Raw genomic sequence first — 22,654 nt, forward strand, 5'->3', positions numbered from 1 at the left:
GTTGATGCTTAGCAGATAAGAAAACCAGACCAGAGACAAGCCAGAAGAGGAATTTAGGACCAGAGCCCCAGAACCCACCCCCTTTGCCCTCCCCTCCACAGAGGCCACATGGAGGGGCTGCCCAGGACTCCTCAGGGCCCGGAGAACACTGCCTGACTACAGAAGGCAGGGCCTGGGGTCACTTTGGCTTTGCTCTGCACCCGAGGAAACCAGACCATCAAAGATGACACCAGAGGGGCGCCTGATGGCTCAGTCGGTTGAGCAGCCGACTCTTGGTTTCGGCTCAGGTCATGATCTTGGGGTCCTGGGATGGAGCCCTGTGTCTCGCTCTGCACTCAGCGGGGAATCTGCTTGAGGATTCTCTCTCTCTCTCTCTCTCTCTCTCTCCCCCTCTGCCCCTCCCCCTCCTGCACGCACATGTACTCTCTTTCTCTCCCTCTCTAAAATAAATTAATTTTAAAAAAAGACACCAGAGGGGCGCCTGGGTGGCTCAGTCGTTGGGCGCTTGCCTTCGGCTCAGGTCATGATCCCGGGGTCCTGGGATCGAGCCCCGCATCGGGCTCCCTGCTCGGCAGGAGGCCTGCTTCTCCCTCTCCCACTCCCCCTGCTTGTGTTCCCTCTCTTGCTGTGTCACTCTCTGTCAAATAAATAAATAAAATCTTTAAAAAAAAAAAAAAAAAGACACCAGAACTTCGTGCACAGTAGAGTCCCTCCTCCTCCTCCGTGGGTAAGGACGGAAGGTGGGCGAGGCAGGGGGAGGGAGGGGCGGGAGTAGCTGGAGCGGAGGCTGGAGGGGATAAGCACAGCAGGTCACCCAGGATCTTATCAACCACGCTGAAGAATGTGGATCTTAGTGGAGGGACAAGGGGAGGCCACCTGGGGGTGGGGAGGGATGACATCATCGGATTTGTGTTTTAAAGAGATCACCCTCTCTGACCTCACTTGGAGGGGGCACGAGAAGTGAGCAGCTGCAAAGCAGTCGGGAGGTCCCAGCAGCGGGCTTGCAATCTAAGAGAGGGCAGAGTCCCAGGACAGGGCTAGGGAGAAAGTGGTTAAATGCCACAAGAAAGGGACAAATGAAGGCACAGGTGGCACCCTCTGATCTACTACTGGACACAGCCCAGCTCAGGGAGAAGCAGGAGTCAATGCCCACTGCAGCCATTTCCTCCGAAGTAAGAAGTGACCTGGCATCCCAGGGCCTCTCCAGCTTAGATCTCAGGCATCATATGTCACCCAGACCAAAGTGCCCAAATGGGTCTCCTCCTCTTAAGATACCATCCCTCTCTTCCGGTCCACAAGATACATTCTTAATGAATGACTCAATTGACCAATCAGGGCAGAAAGCAGAGCGAGAAGTCAGACCCATGGTTCCATTCAAGAATTCTGCCACTGAGCATGCCCATCCTGCCTAAAGAGAAAGATCCTCATGGCCTTTAGAACCCAACCAACTCCTGCGCCCAAGGCCTCCCAGCTGTCCTTCCAGCCCCACCTCTCCTGTCCCCTGCCACTCTCTATTCCAGACACAGCTCCCCAGGGGAGAGCCTGTGCTCTGCGGCCAACCCTCCCATCACCTGGGCAGCCTTTCCTAACGTGGTAGAGTATTCATCGGGCTCCCTCCCCTCCCCAGACCGTTTCCAGCATAACCTGCCTTACACCCGGAACCACTGCTTCTCTGCCTGTCTTCCCATCAGCCGTCAGACTCCTTGAAGGCAGGGGCTGTCCCCTCCTCCCCGCAGACCCCAGACGCTGGTGCTGACTGAGCCCAGGGTTCACGGAGAGGTCCCCAATCAATGCCTGTGGAAGTGAGCCGAAGCGTTCAAGATGCTTGGGTTCACGGCTCACGTTGTGTCTTCCGGAAGCCGAGCTGTCCACGAGAACAACCAATTCCAAAGGTAACCCTCCCAACCCCTCCTGTCTAACGCTGGGGGGCGGGGAGCACGGCAGCAAGTTTACACAGCTTTCACTCAGTGGGGAGGCCCCCAGCTGGACCTGCAGTAAGTCATCCGCATTGGACCCTTGACTTTGCTTATAACTGGTTCAATATTTGCATAGTGAGATCACACACGGGCCTCCCCTCCCCGGGGATGAGCTCTCAGCCACCACCGAGGAGAGCCTGCCAAGAGAAGCCTGCGGTTTCAGATACCAGGGCTCTGAGCCCCAGACTCGCCCCCAGGTGTGACAAGGTTGACACAAGTGCTCGGCCACCTTCCCGTTAGGAGCTGCGCACTGAGCACGGGACCCTGGCCTCCCGCAGACAGCATCCCCAGCGCTTGCCCGAGGTAGCACGCGCCCGCCCGAGGGGCAACTGAACCCTCCTAACCCTCCAGTCGCCCACGGCGGAGTTACTCCTTCCCTTTGGTTCTGCTGATAGGAGGGTTTTTCTCTCCTCAAGCATGTGAGCAGAGTTTGCTGAAACCCAACACAGAAAAATAACCATACTGAAAAGATCTAATTATACGGCCACCGTCTCAGTGGGAAAGTGCAGTGCGCTGGGTTTCCTAAGTCCACATCGTGACGGCGGGGAAATGCAACCCGAGATGAGAAACTAAAGATAATTTCTGAACACCACTGCGCCCCGAACCCACCAGGCCGACAGCAGCTTGTTATTCTGAGTGATGTTTAAATAATACAACACACACACATACACACACACACACAGCTCTGAGTGGTGTAGCCACTACCGCCAACAGCCATCCCAACCCTATTCCTGCCGGGCTGAGTGCTCTAAGGCCACACATGGGTCCCAGGCACCGCCGGAAGCCCGCGGCCCGACACACGGAAGTGCTGAATAATACTCATGAGCTGGAGTCATGGGGAAGGTTCCAGACTCCCAAAAGGTCCGAAGTCCAGGGATCAAACACCATAGACTCTCTGCCACCCATTCGCAGGGTGCCTGACGTTAAGACCAATAATCCTGCACCTTATCGTCCAAACAGAAGTGACTCTGGTGTGGTTCGTTTCCCCGTTTCCCCCTTGAGCTCGGAAGAGGTGGCCTCCAGGACCTTATCACTGTCCTCCTCCTCCTCACCCACCCTTCCAGCTAAATCTGATGTTCATTTGTTTCTAAGAGACACATGACTGGCCAGGAGTCAATCTTCCTGAATTGATCAAGCCGTCATTTGTCATTTAAGTCAACTCTGATAATGAGCTTCACCACGGAAAGGAGACAGCCCTTCCAAACAGTGATAACTAATTCATGACCTTCTCAGAAGGCGTCTTAGAAGGAACCCGACTCAGGAGGCAGCCAGACGGGCCCTACAACTCCAGACCCATCACTTAACTAACAGAAGACACTGCCCGGTTGCCTTGGCCCCCTGGGCCTTAATTCCTCCATTTATAAAAGGGAGGTCTACCAGCTCCCCCCCGCCACCCAGGACAGCTGTGAGTCCTTGAGAGCCTGTGGGGGTGCAGCCCCCACCCCAAGTCTAGCGGACAGTCCCAGCTCTGCAATGTGGTCAGAGCACTGCTCAACTCACAGAACTATTGTGAGGATCACAATAGGCTAGCGGAGGAGCGGTGCTTGGTGGTGCCCTGGGCCTGCAGGCCGAGGCCCCCCTCTCCACAATCTTCGCCTCTTCTCAAGAAGTCTGTGTCGCCGCTGAGCTCATAATGAGTCAGTCACAAGCTCTGCCCTCACAGAGCCTACTTCGAGGGGTTTGAAGTCACATCCTGCCTAGCCTAACTCAACATGATTTATTCCACCCCAGGAATGTAGCTCATTTCCCAGAATTTTGTAAAGAAACTTTAAAGAGTTTGATCTTGCAAGGGACTCCATTTACAGGCTCAGCTGGAGTGGAGGAGGAGACTTGGTTCGGTTCAGACCTGTAGGAGGGAACCACACAAAGTCAGGGCTAAAAGAGGCCCCCTGAGCATCTCATCCTGGAGTGCCAACGTTTGTTTTTTTTTTAATTTCAACCCACAGCAAAAAAAAAAAGATAAAAGAAAAATCTCATTTAAAGGCTTTTAATCCCGAATACACACAAACAGGTCAAACAAAAGCTCCACGATATGATATATACTTGGTATTTTCCATTTGAGTCTATTTTGTTTGGTGTTAAAAACACTGGAAGTAATTTCACGACCCACCAATGAGGTTTCAGTTGACCATGTGAAAAACGCCAGTATGAAAAACGCCAATCTGACTCAGCTGTCACTGGGTCGATGAGGCTCGGACTGGTCCAGTGACTTGCCCAAGACCACAAGTTAGGTCAAGCAGAAGCTCTGAGCCCAAAGCCAAAGCAAGGCTCTGTAGGGGGTCAACCCTCCAGCAGGTAGGACAGCAGTCACCTGCCATGTGCTGGCTGTGTTCAATTGCCCACTGCTCCATCACCTGACCCTGACAACCGCAGTAAAGCCCGGGCACACATCCTATGACTCTGCCCTATTCCTGCTCCCCACCCTCTCCCTTCAAAAACACACTCAGAGGCTCAGGAAGGTGAAGCAAACTGCATGGATATGGACATTTAGGAAACATCCTTTGAGGACCTGGAGCCCAGGGGGATAGAGGGCAAGGATAGCGCTCCCCCGGTATGCAGAATCCCAGCAGATCCGATCACTACAATCAGAACATCACCTCTCCAAGCCCCAGTCCTAAGCTAAAGACACACCCAGAAGTGACATGATATTAACAGCTTAATGCAAGAAAGATCATTATCCTACAGGGATAAGCTCAGAGAGGGTGCTCTTGGCGTACTTATGTCCCTGGAGTGGCATAACCTAACCCTGTAATGAACAGACCTTCATGCCTGCTGATAGCCTACTGATGGCATCTGTTTACATACACACACACACACACACACACACACACACACACATATACACACACGGGCTCGAGGGCACACGCTCTATAAACAAGAAACCCAAAGTTCTCTCCAGATCAGTGGTTCTGAACACTTTCGGCCAGTAAGGACCCCTTTGAGAATCGGTGGAAGGCAGTGAATCCTCTGCATACCACCTTACAGAGCTCACCGAGACACTCAAGTACAGTCCATGGACTTTTAGAAGCCCCCCAGTTACAATTTCAAAGGCAAAAGGACACTGGAGTGGCCTCCTTCTCCACCAAGGCAACATGAACAAAGACTTGAGAGGACTCTCTTCCTTTCCCTCCAGAGGGGTAATCAGGATCTCACAAAAGGGGTCAGACAGGGCAAGAGACAGTCAAGACAAGCCAACGGTGCAAGTTGTTGTGGCAAGTGGGGGAGACTCAGGATGGAGGGGGAAGGAGGCCGTTTCCCCTGAGCTGCTCTGGATCACCCTGGACTGCGGGAACAAGACATCCCAAACGGAATGGCAAACAGCCTCTCCTCCCTCCATCTCCATTGCTTGGGACGATTCTCACGTGAGCCAGCAGATGCCAGCCCTAGGCACACAGGCTGCCTGGAGGACGGAGCCAAGCTCTCCAGAGAAACCAGGGTAGACAAGCAGCATCCCAGAGCCTTCGGCCTCCCTGGGGAAAAATCACCCAAATACTAGTCACAAAGTGAAGATAAAACCCACGAAATCTCCCACTTTACAGAAAAAGTCAATTCCTAGAGAAGGTTGTGGCAGCACCCTCGTCTGAAAGGTGGGCCAACCCAGCTGTCCTTGAGCAGGCAGCCCGGCGGGCATGACCTCACCTCGTCCTTCACCAGAAACCTGGCGGCTGCTTGTTTTACCACCCGCCAAGAACTGCTCCTTTGCCCGGGCCCCAGTCCGCTTCCAAAGGGGTCAAGGCTGAGCTGCGAGTGCGAGAAGGAAAGAGCGGCGGCCCCCGCCCCACGCAGCTGCCAGATTGGGACGTGCACACACACACAAACACGTGCGTGCACACAGCCCAGGGATGCGGGATCGGGGCCGAGGGTGACACTTGTGGAGTCGGGCCGCCCTGGGGCGAGCGCTACAGTCTCTACTCACAGGTTGAGGGAATGTCTGGGGATGTTACTTAAATGCCCCAAACCTCCCTTTCTTCATCTGTAAAATGGGCATCACGAGGCCCACACCCCAGGGCCGTGCTCACAAGTAACAGCTAGCACTTGGTTCTTGTCACAGGAGATCGTGCCAACCCACGCGGAGACCCTGGGCAGTAGGTTCTAGCCATAGCCTGTTCTGCAGAAGAGGAAACTGAAGCCCAGAGTATCTAAATGACTTCGTCCAGGGCACACAAGGAGTACCGCTGGTGTCTGTGCCCAGAGGTCCGCCTCCCGGCCGGCTCACCACTCACTTCACCCCCCGAGCAGGCGCTGAGTAGGCAAGGACGTGAGGTTTGTCAAGAGCCGATAGCAATCATCAGGAAGGGGAAGGAGCCTGAGGTGACCCACCGCCACCTGCCTTGTCACATGCAGTAGAAGCCGTCCTCCTGGCTAGTACCCAGCCCCTGGGGCAGCCGCATTTCCCTGGCAAACTCCTTTTTAACTTAACTCCCCCCCCCCCCCCAATCCCTCCCAGCTGTCCCCTTCGGATCCCACTGAAGAGCCTGGAATTTAAAGCACCTGTAGTTGTCAGAGACTTTCAACCACAACCAATTCGGAATGTCCCAGGTCCAGGAGCACAAAGGCTGCCTGGTAAAGCCCCCGGAAGAGCTCTGAATCCCGCCCCTGATCTTTGCTCAGGTCCGCACACAGTATCACATTCTTCAGATTCTTGTTTGAAAGCCAGAAGGGGGGAGGGGGAGGGGCCTCCACTATTTCAACCTAAGGATAATTAGAGCCTGTGACTTGTTTTAAAGGGGAAGAGGGCCAGCCAGCCTTTCCCAGCCTCTCTTGAATACATGTCTGCTGAGGTGTGTGATACTGCAATAGTCCGCACACACGGGGCTTTGCAGCCTAGAAGTGTCCTCACTTTGAAGACACGCAGGCTCCGGCGCACACAGCTATTAGGTGGTGGGAAGGGATGCTGCCAGATCCTCAGTCTCGCCCTCGGAGGCCCCTGTTCATTCCTTCTCTGACATGAGGCTTGAAGGGCTGGCCAGAAAGTCAGCAGAACTAACCCCAGCTGGTTTGGAGGAAGGAGTCGAGATGGTTGGAGGTGAGAAGTCACAACACTGACGGGGGTCCTGTAAATGCCATGGTGCCCAGCGACCAATAATTAATCCCATAATGAGGCACTTTTCATGAGCACTTGGCATGACACAGCCACCTCCTCCTCAGCCTGGCAAAGGCAGGAAACAGTCAGTGGGCGGCAGGCCCGGCTCTGGGCAGAAGGCAGGCTGAGAGCAGGGCACTGTGGGCTGGCAGGCAGCTCGGAGGAGGCGGCATCGGGAAGCGGAGGGAGAAAAGCTAGTTTCCCCGATGGAACCAGGCCGACCAGACCTCACACGCCTGGCCGCGCATCCCCACCTGCTGCCCACTGACATGTCTCAGAGGGACAAGGAGGGCTGCATTTTACACCTGGCCCCATAAGCCAGCGAGGCGGCCCTGGGCCTCACTCTCTAAGGCAGTGTACAAAAGCATGACCTACAAACCCCCAACTTCACAAACATTGCCCCCCCCCCGCCCCCACTGAATAGGTTAAAAGGGATGAGAAGGCAGGACAGGCATGAAAGCAGATATGGACCATCCAGGAGCAGGGGAGGATCTGAGCTCTCTCACTCGCTACCTGGGGCTTGGCACTTAGGTTCTTTGAGTCTCAGTTTTCCCAGCTATAAAATGGGAACATTAATACTGCCCCCCCATGGAATTGGGAGACTTTCATTGCAACAACCTGAGCCTGACTTCAAACTTTATAGTGATAGAAAAAAGTTGATGGGAATAGGTTTTTTTAAATGGATAAAAAGAGATATATTTATAACAGACCGGCACTGTGCTGGGCAAATTGTGTATAAATAGTGATGCCCAGGTGGCTCAGTTGGTAGAGCCATGTGACTCTTGATCTCAGGACTGTGAGTTCAAGCCCCAGGTTGGGCGCAGAGCTTACTTTAAAAAGTTTTTTTTAATTTGTGTATAAAATCAAGCATATAAACAATAGACCCAAACTTCACTGAACATCAAAATCCTCTATGGGGATGCTCACTTTCCTCATTCCAGAAACGAGGAAAACAAGTGCAGAAAGGGTGCGCGGCTTGCCAAGGTCAAAGAGCTGGCAGGTGGGAGAATCAGGATCAGGACAAAGGGTCCGATTCTGGAGCCTGCTGCCAATTACATAAGTACGAGACATACACACATCCCAATGGTTAAGACTCAGAACCCAAAGAAATAAAGCTTTCTCCCCAAAGTCATACAGAGCCAAGTGCTGGTGCAGATGCTAAGCCAGCACGCTCGGGAGAACATATTCACTGTTTCTCAAGCATATGTTAAGTGCCAACCATGGGCGAGGCATGGTACAAGGGCCCCAGGAGCAACAAGGGAAGCAAGACCCAAAAGCAGGCCAGCACAGAGAAGTGCCAAGAAGCCCCTGGTCCAGGGGAGTGTTGAAACGGCAAGGGAAGCATTATCTGGACGCAACTAGGATTTTAAGTCTCAGTTCCTACACCAGCATTCTATGAAGTATTAGCCGTCACTGTGTAAGAATCAGAGGAGAGAAGCCATCTCCAAGAACGACTGGCTGGTCGACAAGACCTGGGTGAGGGGTGTGATCACCCCGGTAGGAAGGCGCAGTAAGCTGGAAAGAACAACCGGTCCCTTCCACAAGCCCAGTCACCCCGCCCCTTGATCACAGCGGCACTGGGCAGCGGAGAGGAGGAAACAGGATAGAAGGAAAAGGTGCTCTGGTGAACTAGGGGCAGGTGAGCGGACAGGTGACGGCACGGGAATGGACACGTACTGGGACCCACCATGAATGGAGTTCACGGAAGGCTCAGGGCCTTCCTACTGTAGCTACTCAGAGAACACTGATGTGGGTTTTATCAGCCGCACTTTATGGAGGAGGAAACTGCAGCCGGAAGCAGTGAAATAAACACCTGAGGAAATCAAGAAAAGTCCCTTGCACCTAGAAGAATGGAACGACGGGCCCTGGATTATTAGAGAGACCGCCGCTGATACACACACCCACTCCCTTCTCCCATTTCGGACTGAACTGCGTCCCACACCTCCCCAAATTCACCTGTTGAGGCTTTAACACCCCGGGACCTCCGAATGGGACTGTTTGGGCGATGGGCCTTTACAGAGGTGATAAAGGTAAAATGAGAGCATTCGGGTGGGCTCCCCAATCTGCCCGGTGTCCTTGTAAGCGGAGGAGGACAGGAACCACCAGGGCTGCGCGTGGAAGGCACCCGGCTGCAAACCAAGGACTTCCGGACTCCCAGGGAGTGAGAGTGACAGTCCTCTTGTCTAAGCCAGCCTGGGGGACTCCGAGCACGCCCTCGCCTGACCGTGGCTTGCCTGCCTGGCTGCTGTCTGGTTCGCCCCCCCTTGAATGTAAACCGCAGACTCTGGCTTCATCCAGACATGCGCCCCGCACCTAAGCAGTCTCCAGCACGCTCCCAGCATTTATACATATTTAACGAACAAATACACTGAGTGAAAATAACCCAGCTGCTGCTTCTAGAGTCACCCACTCCCTTGCCCACGGCCTGCTGACTCCTTCTGTTTTATCTAACTCACTAGTCCACGTACCCACACCCCCCCAACACAGGAGTGGCACCTCACTGCAGACAGTATAAATTCCAAGATAATCTCTAGCTTCTAACCACCACCGAACAGTAGTGTAAACGAGGTGACAGGAGAAAATCTACCAAGTGCTGAAATCCCCAGCTTGTGTTGTATTCTTATCACCAATTTTCAGTCAATATGTAAAAACAAATAAGGTTAGGTTAAGGCGCTGGTTTTGGTTTGGTTTGGTTTTGGGTTTCCTGAGTGTGTGTTCAAAGGGTGGCATTGAAGACGGGGACAGAAACTCTCCTCACCCAACGGCAGCCCGCGCAGCCTGGGACTGATCCAGATCGCACGGCAGGCTGCAGAGGGGGCTCAGGGTGATGGACCAAGCCTGAAAGTGTCCCAGCGACCCCGTCTGGGGCCCGCCCCTGCCCTCTCATTTCCTGGGCGGGTGGGGTGGGTGACAAGCCCGTGGCTCCTTTCTGAACAATTTAAGGATTGCCCTCCTGCTCTCTAGGAAGACAGTGGAATCCGGGGCAGGCTCCCTTGAGCCAGGAGCTGAGGGACAGGGACAGTGCGGGGCTGTACCGGGCAAGGAACACCTGCAAGCTAGCCACTGATCTGGAACGAAAGAAAACACCTGAGCAAAGACATTGCATTCCAGTTCCTAGACCCCTGACCACACACCTTCTCCCCTCATGCCCAGCCCAGCCCCAAAGAACTCCCTTATCATTAGGAACATCCATCCACTCCAAAGCAGCCACTAGGATTCTGAAACTTTCTCTTCACAACAAAACTAAACTGTTGCAACTTGTTGCTACAATCCAGCATCTTCCCTGGGCGGCAGGAGCCACAGCAGAGCCCAAGTGGCCTGCCAGTGGCTTCTGGACATTTCTGAGACCGCCCCTGCCCATCATCCCCTGCTGCCTCCTGCCCAGTCACAGAGCGGTCTCTCCGTAGGGCCACAGGGGCCATTTCCGCAGCCTCCCCGTGGACAGGACTCCTTGGAGCCTCCGCCCCTCGCTTCTTCCCAGAGTGTTTTCTGGCCCAGGCCTGTGAAATGCATGAGCCACTGCGGGGGGGGGGGGGGGGAAGTGGGGGGATGGCACTGCTGGAGATCTTCCTCCAATGAGCCCAGAAAGATCTCCCGGGTCCTCGTTCCTAAGCTGTCTCACCACTAAAAACAAAGTGCTCTTCCATCAACTCAAATTGGGCGCCCGAACTGCCATTTCCTCCTGGGCTCACCTGAGGGAAATGCTTTTTCCCTGAGTCTAGACTGGAGCCCCTTCAGGGCAGGGCCTGGGACATCTCACTCATCTCCAGCCTCGTCTACATCCCAGCCACCGAGCAGTTTCTGCCCTAGAACTTAGGCTCAGGATGTATTTGCTGAATGAATTTCCAAAGAGTCACTAAAATCCATGGAACTTTTCTGGCAATGTAAATAATGGTTCTTCCCCTTTGTGGACCATGGCATAGCCGTTAAAATAATAATTGTGGAGACTGTTGTGACATAGGACACTTTGTTACAGTACTGAGTAAGTCGGGACCTGTACCGTATGCATGCCCGCGTGTGGACAGGGACCCCAGAGAGATGCAAGCAGTGGATGGGGTGAGGAGCTGATCTGCTTCTTATCAGCTTTGTTATTATACTGTTTGTGCTATAAACACCCCTCCCCCATTTTACTTGAAAAAGGAAACTAACTCCAGTAACAGTTACATCTCTCCCAACACTCCATGAACAGTCTCATCCCCAGTCCTTCAGCTGGGAACGGTATGCCGACCACACAACCAGAGGGCACAGGCAGAATGCCCAGCAGCCACCCAGAGGCTCAGGACCTGGGAGTGGAATCCTGCACTCTCACATTTCACAGGAAATGGCACAGGGACGTAGACCTTAATGGGCCACATGGGCTTCAGAGGGGGCTGAGAGTGGGACTGGGGCCTGGCACTGCTAGAGAGGAGAGGGAATCCTTTACCACCTGAGCGACAATGCTCCCTGGACATTCCATACCACATCCCTACCTGCAATCAGCTTAGATGCCTCCTCCCGGAAGCCTTCCCAGAGCCCCCTAGGCCCTCTCCCCTGGGATGCCATCAGCTCCTGGAAACAAGGACCCCGCTTCCTTCTCCTTCACCTCCGTAGTCCCGGCACCCAGCCCAGTGCCCGGAATAGAGAGTAAGCTCTGGGGAGTGATAACTGAATGACAACGGTCAGATAAGCAAATGAAGACAGAAAGAAAGAATGCATGTTTGCAAGTGGGCTGAGGTCAAGAAGAGCCCGCTAAGTCAGGATGGCAGTGAAGACCAGCCAGGGCCCAGCTAAGGGCAGGCAGCCACAGCAGCCAGGATTTACACTGCTCAGCCATGGTTTGTCACCTGCCCTCCCTGAGGACCAACTGCAGACATCTGAAGAATGGCCAGATGTGGTTAAAGGTGACGTCAGTAGCCAAGGCAACACTAGGGAACCGGCAACCTTGCTCTGAGTAGCCATCCGCACTATGGGATGGAGGCCCCATTCTGCAGCAGCCCAAAGCTCTGCTGCTTTCATTAATCTTTGGCCACCAGTGCAAGAGGAGGCCTTGGGGACCGGCCCAACCTCTCACCGTCAAGTGAGGAGACACAAGTTCAGGAGTGAAGGGCATCTACAAAATCACACAGGGGTCTGGAATCAGAGTGCCGGAATGTGAATACCTGCTCAGTCTCCTCATCTGTAGAATGGGCTAGAAGGTAAAAATTACATGAGATAATTCACGTAAAAGCACCAGCACTGTGCCTAGTACACAGCACATGCTCAACAAAATGTAACTATTAGTACTGTTACTATCATTAGCACAGCTGGGACTTCAGCCCAGACATCCTGATTCCCAGGCCAATGCCCTCCCAACAGAGCCTCTTCCTTCCTTCCTTGCCCACCTTCCCCATCTTCCCTCTTCCCTGCCCAGGCAATTCTAGCCTCCGGGAGGCTGGCTCAAGATGCTCAGAAATCCCCAGTTACCCAGGGTTGCACAGGCCTGCCTCCTGTGATGAATCTCCCCCCCAACCCCCATGTCCCAACTTCCTGTCACAGGGTAAGACTCCTGAGGATGAAGATGGGCTCTCTGCCCTCCACCCCTACTGAAGCCCCACCAAGTCCAGCACAGTGAAAGCCATGCAGCAGGAGCCCAAGGAGTCTTTTGATGACTGAGATTCACCAAAGAAATTTGGGGTCAATACCCTCATACCCAGGAGCTGATCTTAAATATTAAAAACAGAAGAAAACTGGAAGCAGCTGGGTGGCTCAGTCAGTTAAGCGACTGACTCTTGACTTCAGCTCAGGTCTGGATCTCAGGGTCGTGGGTTCAAGGCCCCATGTTGGGCTCCAAGCTGAGTGTGGAGCATACTTTAAAAAAAAAAGAAAAGAAAAAAACTGTAAAATGACTCCCTGCCACCACTTTTCTTACCCCAGAGATCTCCAGACAAGTGCCTGACATGTGCGCTTTGTCAGATGGAGAGATGAGTAAACGGCATCCAAAAGCTCTGGCTGCCTGGGCATCCTCGTCCCCAGGCTTACAGGAAAGGCAGCAGTGAGCCCAAACACTTCATACAACTAGGAGCCGCCTCTGCGCCAGGCACCGGGTGAGAACCTAGGGATCTAGACTTGAACGAAGACCCCACCTCTCTGACCCCCAGGTCCTCTGACCTCCAGGTCCTCAGTCCAGTGGGTTCTAGCATCTTCTCCCCCATCCCAGACCAGTTGGATTAAGTCACCTAAATCAGTTCCAATGCGTGTCTTTGTTTATCAGACAGGAAGCTCCTTCTCCAGCCCAGTGACTTCATGCAAAACACAGGAAGTGTGGTGGCTTTGGAACACAGGCAGCTCTAAATAAAAGAGCCTCTAAGGCTCTGTAACAGCCTTCTTAAAAAATGCTTCATTAACGCAGCTCAGATCAGTGTGACAAGGTAAACTGTACCATGTGGTAAGAAGGATGCAAAGGTTGAGACCGTGACAAGCTCGGCATCCAATCCAGGAGACCTTCTGGCAGGTTCTTCGGCCATCCTCATCCCCACACTTTATCAAGGGACAGACTTCTTGGAGGCATTTAAAATCTTTAAAATCTGACCACGTACTTCCTCCCACCCGCAGAGGACGGATGATGTTGATGAGAACGTGAAAAAGGAGGAAGGAGGGGGGAGGAAAGAACTGGACCGCTTTCCGTATCTTTACATGTAAATTACAAGCCCCAGAAAAAGGAGGCATCTCCACGTTGCTGGCAGGGAAACGGAGGCGGTGGTCTAACAGTTAGCTAGAGAAAAGGCAACGGGCTGGTCCCAGCTCTGCCTGTTCCCAAAGCCCTTGTTTCGTTCCCTCTACCCAGGGGCTTCCGTATTGAAAATAGAGAAATCGATCTCCTCAGTCCTTACATGACTTAAATTACTAGAAACGAGGAGCGGCTGACAGACAGTGGAAAGCCAGTGTGGCCCTCTGAACGGCCCACCCTGCCGCCTGGCACCACCCCATGTGAAATATTGATTTTTGAGCTGTGGGAACTCTCAGCTGAAGGGGCCCTGTCCAACTGGAAGAAGTTCAGAGAAACCGAGAATACTTCCCACCCAATGTCTTCGACGTAGCGCCCCTCCCCCCAAAAAAGCAAAAGACGAAGGGTGTGGAAGAGTAGACTCTTGAGGAAAGATTAAAGGAGTTAAGTATGTGTTGCTTGGCTAAACAGTGCATAAAGGCCAAGAAAGGGAAGATAACACTTTAAAAACACTTTTAAATGAGGCCACGTGATTTTGAGAGAAAGGCTCTGGCACTGAGTGAAACCAGGAGCCCAAGCTTTCTACCAGCTCACTGAGGGAGCTCCTTCTCTAATGGGGGTGAAATTATCCCCAAGATCCCCTCCAGCTCACATATTCTGTAATTCTGAGTAAATTCGATAGGGAGGGTTTTTTACTGTTGTTCATTTTTCTTTTAAGGCAGGGCATCATTTAAAGCTACAGGCCACATGAAAGGGTAAAGTCTCGAAGATGCAAAGCTCCCAGAACGTGAATGTCTACAGAGATGGAGGTGAGAGGAACCTCCCCGCAAGAGGCCCCCTGCTCCTCTGGGTGGGACAGACTGTAAGGACCAGAAGGACCCAGGACCTCTGAGAGGCAGGGAGGAAGCAACGTGAGGGTGGTGAGGGTGGGGGAAGATCGGCTACACCTTCCACTTCCCCACAGGCCTCAGCCCAACCTGCCCCAGCAGGAAGCCACACCCTTCGGTGGCAACTTCCGGAAGCCCTGCAACCTCCCTCCAGCCCCAGTGGGAGGGATCCCCGTGGAGCACATGGAGATGAAGAGCCTCCGAAAGCCACTGAAGAGCGGCAGTCTGGCCCGGACACACTCCCAGAAAGGCCTCGCCCTCAGCCACAGGCCATCCAAGAGCTTCTTTTGGGTCCACCTGTGGGGGGCTGGGTTGCTGTGTCCCATTCTGGGTGCTGAATCACCTCAGGCTTGAGAAACTAGAGGGCAGAATGGGGCCCGAGAGATGCCAACGAGAGCCCGCCTCAGTTGCTTTTTAAAGAGACACACATCAGGTGCAAAAGGGCAGCTCCCCTCCTGCTTCCCAAATATCTGGTGTCTTCACAGCATGAGGTTGGGAGCTGGGGACAGGGGAGAGGATTCCAGCCAGCATCCAGCCTTCACACCATCTGCCCATGTGGTGGCAGGCCCATTTTAGACCCAGGCTCATTTTGTGTACTCATGTGTGACTCATGCCATTCCTCCAGGAGGCCCAGAGGCTGCCTGGCAGGGACACAGACAGGCCTGCCCGAGACCCTGACGGGGTCTTTTGCTGGCTTCGCCACAGAAAAAAGGCCAACTCAGTGGTGAGCAGAGGTAGCAGCTTTTCCGGGACTCACATCATCCAAAGCTAAGACGGTCTTTCTTGAGAAGGCCATCAGGGCCCTCCAATTCAAAACACCCTTTTGATCATATTTTCTCAAGAATTTGGGCTTTTCCACTGTTATTAATACATTAAAAACCACAGGCCAGAAGTTAGAGGGGCAACTAGGGACAGAGGGGAAAGGGGCATGCTAGTGGCTGCAGGGACCCCAACTTTCAAAAAGAGAATCCAAGCAAATAAAGGTCCGGTTTGGCCCTATGATCAGAGTGGGCTCCCCAGGAAAGAACAGCATATGATCTGGAGCCAGGGGAATTGTGGGAAGCCTGGCAAAAGGGTATCCCGAAATACTTTCCAGATACACACTGCGGGCTTCCTTTTCTCATACAGCAAAGAAAAAGCAATCATCTATCATTTCCCAGAATATAAGGGAGTGGATCAGAATAGGCGTTTAAGGAGTTACTCTGGGGGCACCTGGGTGGCTCAGTCGTTAAGCGTCTGCCTTCGGCTCAGGTCATGATCCCAGGGTCCTGGGATAGAGCCCCACATCAGGCTCCCTGCTCAGCAGGAAGCCTGCTTCTCCCTCTCCCACTCCCCCTGCTTGTGTTCCCTCTCTCGCTCTGTCTCTGTCAAATAAATAAATAAAATCTTTAAAAATAATAATAATAATAAGGATTTACTCTGGCAATATGTCGTCACAGGGAAGAAAACAGGACCCAAGGGCGCCTGGGTGGCTCAGTTGGTTAAGCGACTGCCTTCGGCTCAGGTCATGATCCTGGAGTCCCTGGATCGAGTCCCGCATCGGGCTCCCTGCTCGGCAGGGAGTCTGCTTCTCCCTCTGACCCTCCCCCCTCTCATGCTCTCTCTCTCATTCTCTCTCTCTCAAATAAATAAATAAAATTAAAAAAAAAAAAAAAAAAAAAACAGTACCCAAAATGTTCCAGCCATGAGAGCAAGTCAGGCCATTTTTAAGACCCTTCCTTGCACACAAAAGGCACTCAATATGAAATTGGGAATCGAAAGCAATGCATTTTGAAGTTGAAACCTACAACACTGGCCAGAAGACCCCCTGGATTTGGACAACTAATAAACCTGAAAAGGCCATGTAGTGAAGAGTAATGCTCACCCCCACTCCTGCTTCCTGGGCCCCCTTCCCTTTCCGGAGGCAACCACAATTACCAGCATCTTATTATCTTTCCATGCAGAGTCCAGGCGACATACCCTGTTTTACAAAAAAGGGGAGCACCAAACATTCCTACTTGGCACCTAGTGTTTTCCATTGGCAACATGTCTTGCAGAGCACGCCCTATGAGGACTTACAGGTCGGCCTCATTTTTCTAAGGGCTACACTGCAGGCTCCCCACTGTAGAGCTGTGTCATGATTTATCTGACCCTTTGGATGGGCAGTTTGCTTCTTTCCTGTCTTCTTCTATGACAGTGCTGTAAAGAATATCCTCAGACACTTCCTCTCGCATTATCTGAGTTTATCTGTGGGTTGAATTCCTAGAAATGAGGCAGAGGGACTATGCCCTGGCAGACACTGCCGAACTTCCTTTAACTTACACTCCCATCAGTGTAGGGCATGAGAGCGTGCCTTCACCACTGGGACATCTCGGAGAAATTAAAATTACTGTAGTTTCCAGTTTCCCAGGCACTCTTGTGTTTAACGGGTGGGCATGACGTCTCTGTAGGATGACAGGGCCCCTTCTATCGAAATCAAAATTTTCCCCCAACCAGAGCCAGAAGCCAGGTCTCCAGACCCTCGAGTCCTGTGCTCTTTCCATGTCACCCCTTTGGCTCTACCCTAGACCTCCTGGATCATAGGAAACCAGGTTTTAGAACTAAAACCGCAGTCTGCACACCTTCTGCCTGGGCCAGAGCCCTGAAACAAGGTTACTCAGCACAAGCTCATCACTGAGTGCATCCAAAAGCATCAGCAGATGCCCCACCCACCCACCCACCTGGGCCTCACAGTCCACAAGCACTCTACACACTCATGTACACACACAAACACCCCTTTTGAGAAAGCAGGATGAGCACTGTGCAGGAGCTGCAACCACCACCTACCCTTCCCTTCCCCGTTTCCTCACCTGCCATTCACACATTTTCTTAAAAACTGACATAGCCACTGTGTATCAGGCCCTTTACACACCTTCCTTCTTTTAGTTCTCCCATCTAACCCTTCAGGGCAGGTACTCATTCCCACATTACAGAGGAGGGCCCTGTGGCTCCGGGAGGTGATGTGACTTGCCTAAGGTCATAAAGCTAATTAAGTGGCAGGGTCAGGATTCGAACTCTGCCTAGCTCCAAGGCTCACGACCCCACTCTTCCCAGCTCTAAGAATGGCATTCTGGAAGTCACAGGAGCACCACCACTTCCCAGGGGGCGGCCAGGGCTCCATTCCGTTGTCACCAGAGGACTTGAGCCCAGGAGTTCAGCACACCAAGGGTTAAGGCCGAGAGGCAGCGACTCTCTGGGGCTGCACAAAGGGAAAATGCACTTCCTGCCCCTGCGGGCAGAGATGCTGTTTTATGCTCAGCAAATTAGGACGTTTGTTTAATTAAGACGACACACAGATTTTGTTATTCTAAATATTTTTGGAACATGATGCTTGGGAGGAAGCTGTCAAGGCATGGATTTTTTTTTTTCCCCCTATGCTTTGGGTTTCTTTCTCCCCCTTCAAGGGAAGGGTAAGGCCAGGCTCAGAGGAAAACAACAGCCAACCCCTCCCCTCCTTTTGAAATAAAGATGTCAAGCTGGTAAGGGCTGTCTTAAGTACTTTATTGAAGGATTAGAGAAGAGGAAGTGAAGAAAGCAGAGCAAGCCTGGTTTCTAGCAATACCCTAGCAGGCTACACAACAATGCCGCATTTTCTGAGCGCGCTTTTCTCCTTCTCAAAAGCTAACAGATCCTCGTTTTGTTTTTTCTGGAGCAAGAACAGGCAAAAGGCAGCCTGTGATTAACATGCGTCCTTCATCCTGCAAGAGGGAAGTTGTCCCATCTCCAACCCCTTAGGTTAAAAGATTTAAAAATTTTTTAAAAATGTAAAAACCAGAGAGCCGGGACCCTGATCCTCTCTTCCCTCTACCCTCCTGTGCCCTTCAGGCAAAGCAGCCCCACGGAATGCACTTCTGGAGCGGAGCTGCCCTTACCTGCACAGAGCCTGCCAAGCCAGACACCTCGATCTGCCCACAGGCACTGCTGGGGCTTGCTGAGTGTGAAAAGCAGAGCTCTTCGGGGTCCCCCACAGCCAAGTGGGGGGCACAGTGACTCAAGTTACACGACACAATCTCTTGATTGCTCAGTTATGCACTAAATGAGGCCTCACTTTCCAACACTGAAGGCTAGCCTCAGTTTCCCAGACCTGTAGTGTGTGCCCCTCCTTCCAAGGCAGCTTCCCTCCAGATCCCCCCTTGCTCCAGACATAAGTGGTGGCCCCTCTCGGAATTCGTCGTCTCTGGTGCTTGGGATACTCCTCACAGGCTGCCTTTGTATTTCAATCATTCAAACACTATTTCCCCCCGGGGCGGGGGGGGGGGGGGGGATTGGGAACTCCTGGAGGGCAGAGGCCTCTGGGATCTCGGCAGAGCGGGCTGGCTCCTCTTCTCCAGTCTCCATGACTCACCGTACCTTTCTGAGCACCATGTCATCTTGGCCTCACAGTAGAGTCATCTGCAGATTTGTCTCAGCATTCCCTAAGTGCCCGAGGGCTGGGGCCAGGTCTTACTCAACCTCACACCCCCCCACCACCTGGCAGAATCCCTGGCACAGAGCAGTTAAATATTTGCTTAATTACACATCTATGTACCCTCCCCCTGCACCTCGCAGCCTTGTATATAAATTGACTGATACTAATCGAGTGATTGTCTAAACAGGCCTTAAAGCAGCCTCCTTCCTTACCAAAAGGGGAATAAACCTCCAGGTGAGGTTATCAGGTAGGTCTCAGGGGCGTCAAAAATGGCCACAGTGTTGCAGGAAGGAGCTAAGGCTCTCTTCCCCTTCAACAGTTACTCAACAGTTACTTTGAAATCCTCTTAAACCCAGAAAAGGATGCAGTGAACCGAGGAGTTGTTGGGCCTCTCAAATGCCCAGCGGAGAGAGGCCGCCGGTCTCCAGGACCTGCCAGGACCTGGGACTTCCCGGGAACCCTACTCCCCACACCGGCTGGGTGGGGCCACAGACAGCAGCCGGGCCCTCACCGTGCCCCCGCCTCAAGGCAGCCGGCAACCCTGTCCTGGAAGGTACTGCGTTTTATAAACGACTGGGCTCCCTGCAGGGATAAGGGGGTGCAGTCCTGCCCCGGACGTGGCCCCAAGACATGACGGAGTGAGGCCCCCCCGGCCCAGAGAAGCGGGGGAGGCAGGGTAACAACCCCGGATCTAGCCCAACCGGACGATGCAACGGCGCAGGCCTGGTCCTAAAGGAGCAGGGCCCAGCTCCCCCCGCGCCGGCGTGGGGCGGCCCCAGGTGCGGTGGAATCAGGTGCGCTCCGGCCCGCGCGGATGGCTGCGGGCATTCCTGGGCCTTCCTCCCCCGGGTAGCGGAAGTCAGAAGTCAACGGCTGAGGGGCTGTCGAGGGGAGGGGGGGGTGAGTCCTTCCTGCCTCGCCCGGCACCCTCCGGGTCCCGGTTCCCCACGCACCCACTGCACCTCGCCCCGTCGCCCTCCTCCGCCCAGCCGATCGCAGCCGGGCGAATGAGGAAGTCGCGAGCGGAGGGCGGAAACTGAGCCGAGTGCAATGTCTGCAGCAGGACCGTCCGATTCTGACTCAGGCGGACGCCCTGACAGCTGCCAAACGGTCCCCGCCTGCCCGTTACCCACGCGAAAACGCCTGGAAACTTCCAAAGGAGCCGCTGCCCCGAGCCCCCCACCTCACGCTCACTCGGTCGGGTCCCAGGGACAGCGGCTCCCCGGAAGGGGTTAAAAAGTTTGCCCAACTTGGGCACTTGGCGAGGCGAGGGCGGGGCGCGTGCCCCGGCAGCAGGGGGAGGTCGAGGCTCCCGGTGCCCCGCCGGGGAAGTGCGCCGGGCAGGGGGAGGGGCGGAAGGTTTCCGGGGAGCGCCGGCCCCGAAGCCTTCGCCTGCTCCCGAGGCCTCGCCTCCAGCGGCGCCCTCCCCGAGCGTCGCGCAGGGGGTCCCCCGGCCCCTCCCGGAAGGATGCGGTGCCCGAGCCCGGCCCCGCGGTGTTCGCGCCCGCCCGCGCCGGTCGCCGGCCGCGCCGAGGCCGAGAACCACACGTCGGGCCGCTCGCCCCAGACGCCGCGCGTCCCGTCGCCACCGCCCCCACCCGGGGCGGGACCGGCCGGTGGGGCTCGCTCACCTGAACCTGGATCTGCGCCGGGGAACGGGCGCTGCTTCTCCCGAGAGGGCTTTCTCGAACGCTTGTGCGACCGCGGGGTGGGGCGAGCGCGCGAGGCGGGAGCTGCAGCAGGTCAGTCTCGCTCAGCCTTCCGTGCCCTGCCCGGGAACCGCGGTGATCTGCGCGCCTCACCGCACCCAGCTCAGCTCCTCGCCGCCTTCCCGCCCCGCCCTCGCAGCCGCCCGCCTATTCCAGCCCGGCGCCGGCTCGGGGGCGGACCCTGGAGGGACGACACCGCCCACCCGGACCGCCTCGCCCGCTCCAGCCCGTCCCCGCTCTTGATGGACAGACACCTTGGCCTGTGGGAAGGGGGCGGGCGGAACCTCTGGGTCTGGCGGAGTGGGTATTCATCCTACCCCCCCGCCCCCACCTCCACACGCTCCACCTTCCTCTGCGCTTCCTAGGCGGGAGCCCCGCCCCCGTAGGGCGGGCCCGACGAACAGCTAGGTTCCAGGGGGAGGATTGACACAGAGAGAGTCCAATCAGGAGGAGGAGGAGGAGGCTAGCAGAGGGCTCCGGCCAGGATTTTGGTGCATTGCCGAGGCCGGGCGAGGCCGGGCGGGAGCCGGCTGGGAAGGTCTGGGGCTCTGACACCCCGCCCCTCGAGCTGTTTTCCCGGTCCCATGTCATCCTACCAGAAGAGCAGATATTAAGTACCATATATGGGAAAAGTGCTATTTTACATAATTATGATGGCCTGTGGGGGCGGGCATGGATTCAGCCCCGGATCCGGTGTGGGCGCCCTGAGTTCGATTCCTGACCCTCTCTTTAGAATGGGCGCGCCGCGGTCTTCCAGCTTCCACACCTTTCCTCAGACGGGTTCCTGGGGTGCACTTCCAAGCCTCTTCACCTGCACGGGATTAATTCGCACACTTCCCTTCAGATATTTGTTACCAGTGTTTCTTGGGTGTTCTTCTTTTCGGATAGGCAAAGAGTCACTCTTTTTGGTTACTTCCCACTACACGAGGATAAAAACTTTTTTTATTAAAAAAATTTTTTTAGGGACGCCTGGCTGGCTCAGTCCGTAGAGCATGAGACTCTTGATCTAGGGGTTGAGTTCAAGACCCAGTTTGGACGGAGAGCCTACTAAAAAAATTGTTTGTTTGTTTTTTTTTAAAGATTTTATTTATTTATTTGACAGAGAGAGACATAGCGAGAGCAGGAACACAAGCAGGGGGAGTGGGAGAGGGAGAAGCAGGCCTCCCGCAGAGCAGGGAGCCCGATGTGGGGCTCGATCCCAGGACCCTGGGATCATGACCTGAGCCGAAGGCAGACGCTTAACGACTGAGCCACCCAGGCGCCCTAAAAAAATTGCTTTTAATTAAAAAAAAAAAAATGTTTTACATTTCTCTTTTAATCCATCTGGAATTTAGTTTGGTTGTGGAGTGAGGGAGAAATCTAATACAATTTTCCCAGTAGGCAGTTGTCCATTCCTTATTCATCACCTTTCCAACTTATATATGCTCAGACCTGCTTCTGAGATGTATCCATTGACCCTTCTGTGTGTTCCTGTGCTATTTCCAAAATACTTTAATGATGGTAGCTTTATAATACATTTTATATCTAGGAGGGCAAATTTCTCATGACACTTTTCTTTTGGAATGTTCATACTATCATGACTAAACTATAACTTCAGGAAAAAATGTATGATGTAAAAGCAAAAGAGCACTGGAAAAAAAAAAATTGCAACCCTAAGAATTACTACCAACAATATACAAAAAGCTCTTCTCAGTCATTAAGAAAAACCCCAAGTACTCCAAAATAAAAATGGACCAAAAAAGGAACGGACAATAAAGAAGAAACATAAATGGCTAATAATTATGAAAAAAAAATTAGCCATTAGAAATGCAAACAAAGAAATGCAAACAAAATATCATGAGATGCCATTTTTCACCTAACAAATTAAAAAAAAAAAATTAATAGGGGCGCC

General features: G+C 53.7%; 1 protein-coding gene across 1 annotated transcript in view; it reads right to left on the bottom strand.

The window, feature by feature from the left end:
• Positions 1 to 20,877, bottom strand: part of MYH9 (myosin heavy chain 9) — a 91,637-nt gene extending 70,760 nt beyond the window's left edge. Inside the window, exon 1 of the mRNA XM_036108739.2 lies at positions 20,686 to 20,877. The gene's annotated coding sequence lies outside the window, so the exon portion shown is untranslated. The remainder of the gene's footprint in view (positions 1 to 20,685) is intronic.
• Between the last annotated feature and the right edge of the window lie 1,777 nt (positions 20,878 to 22,654).

The sequence above is a fragment of the Halichoerus grypus genome, chromosome 6, assembly GCF_964656455.1.
Source record: "Halichoerus grypus chromosome 6, mHalGry1.hap1.1, whole genome shotgun sequence".
In the NCBI taxonomy this organism is placed as follows: Eukaryota; Metazoa; Chordata; class Mammalia; order Carnivora; family Phocidae; genus Halichoerus; species Halichoerus grypus.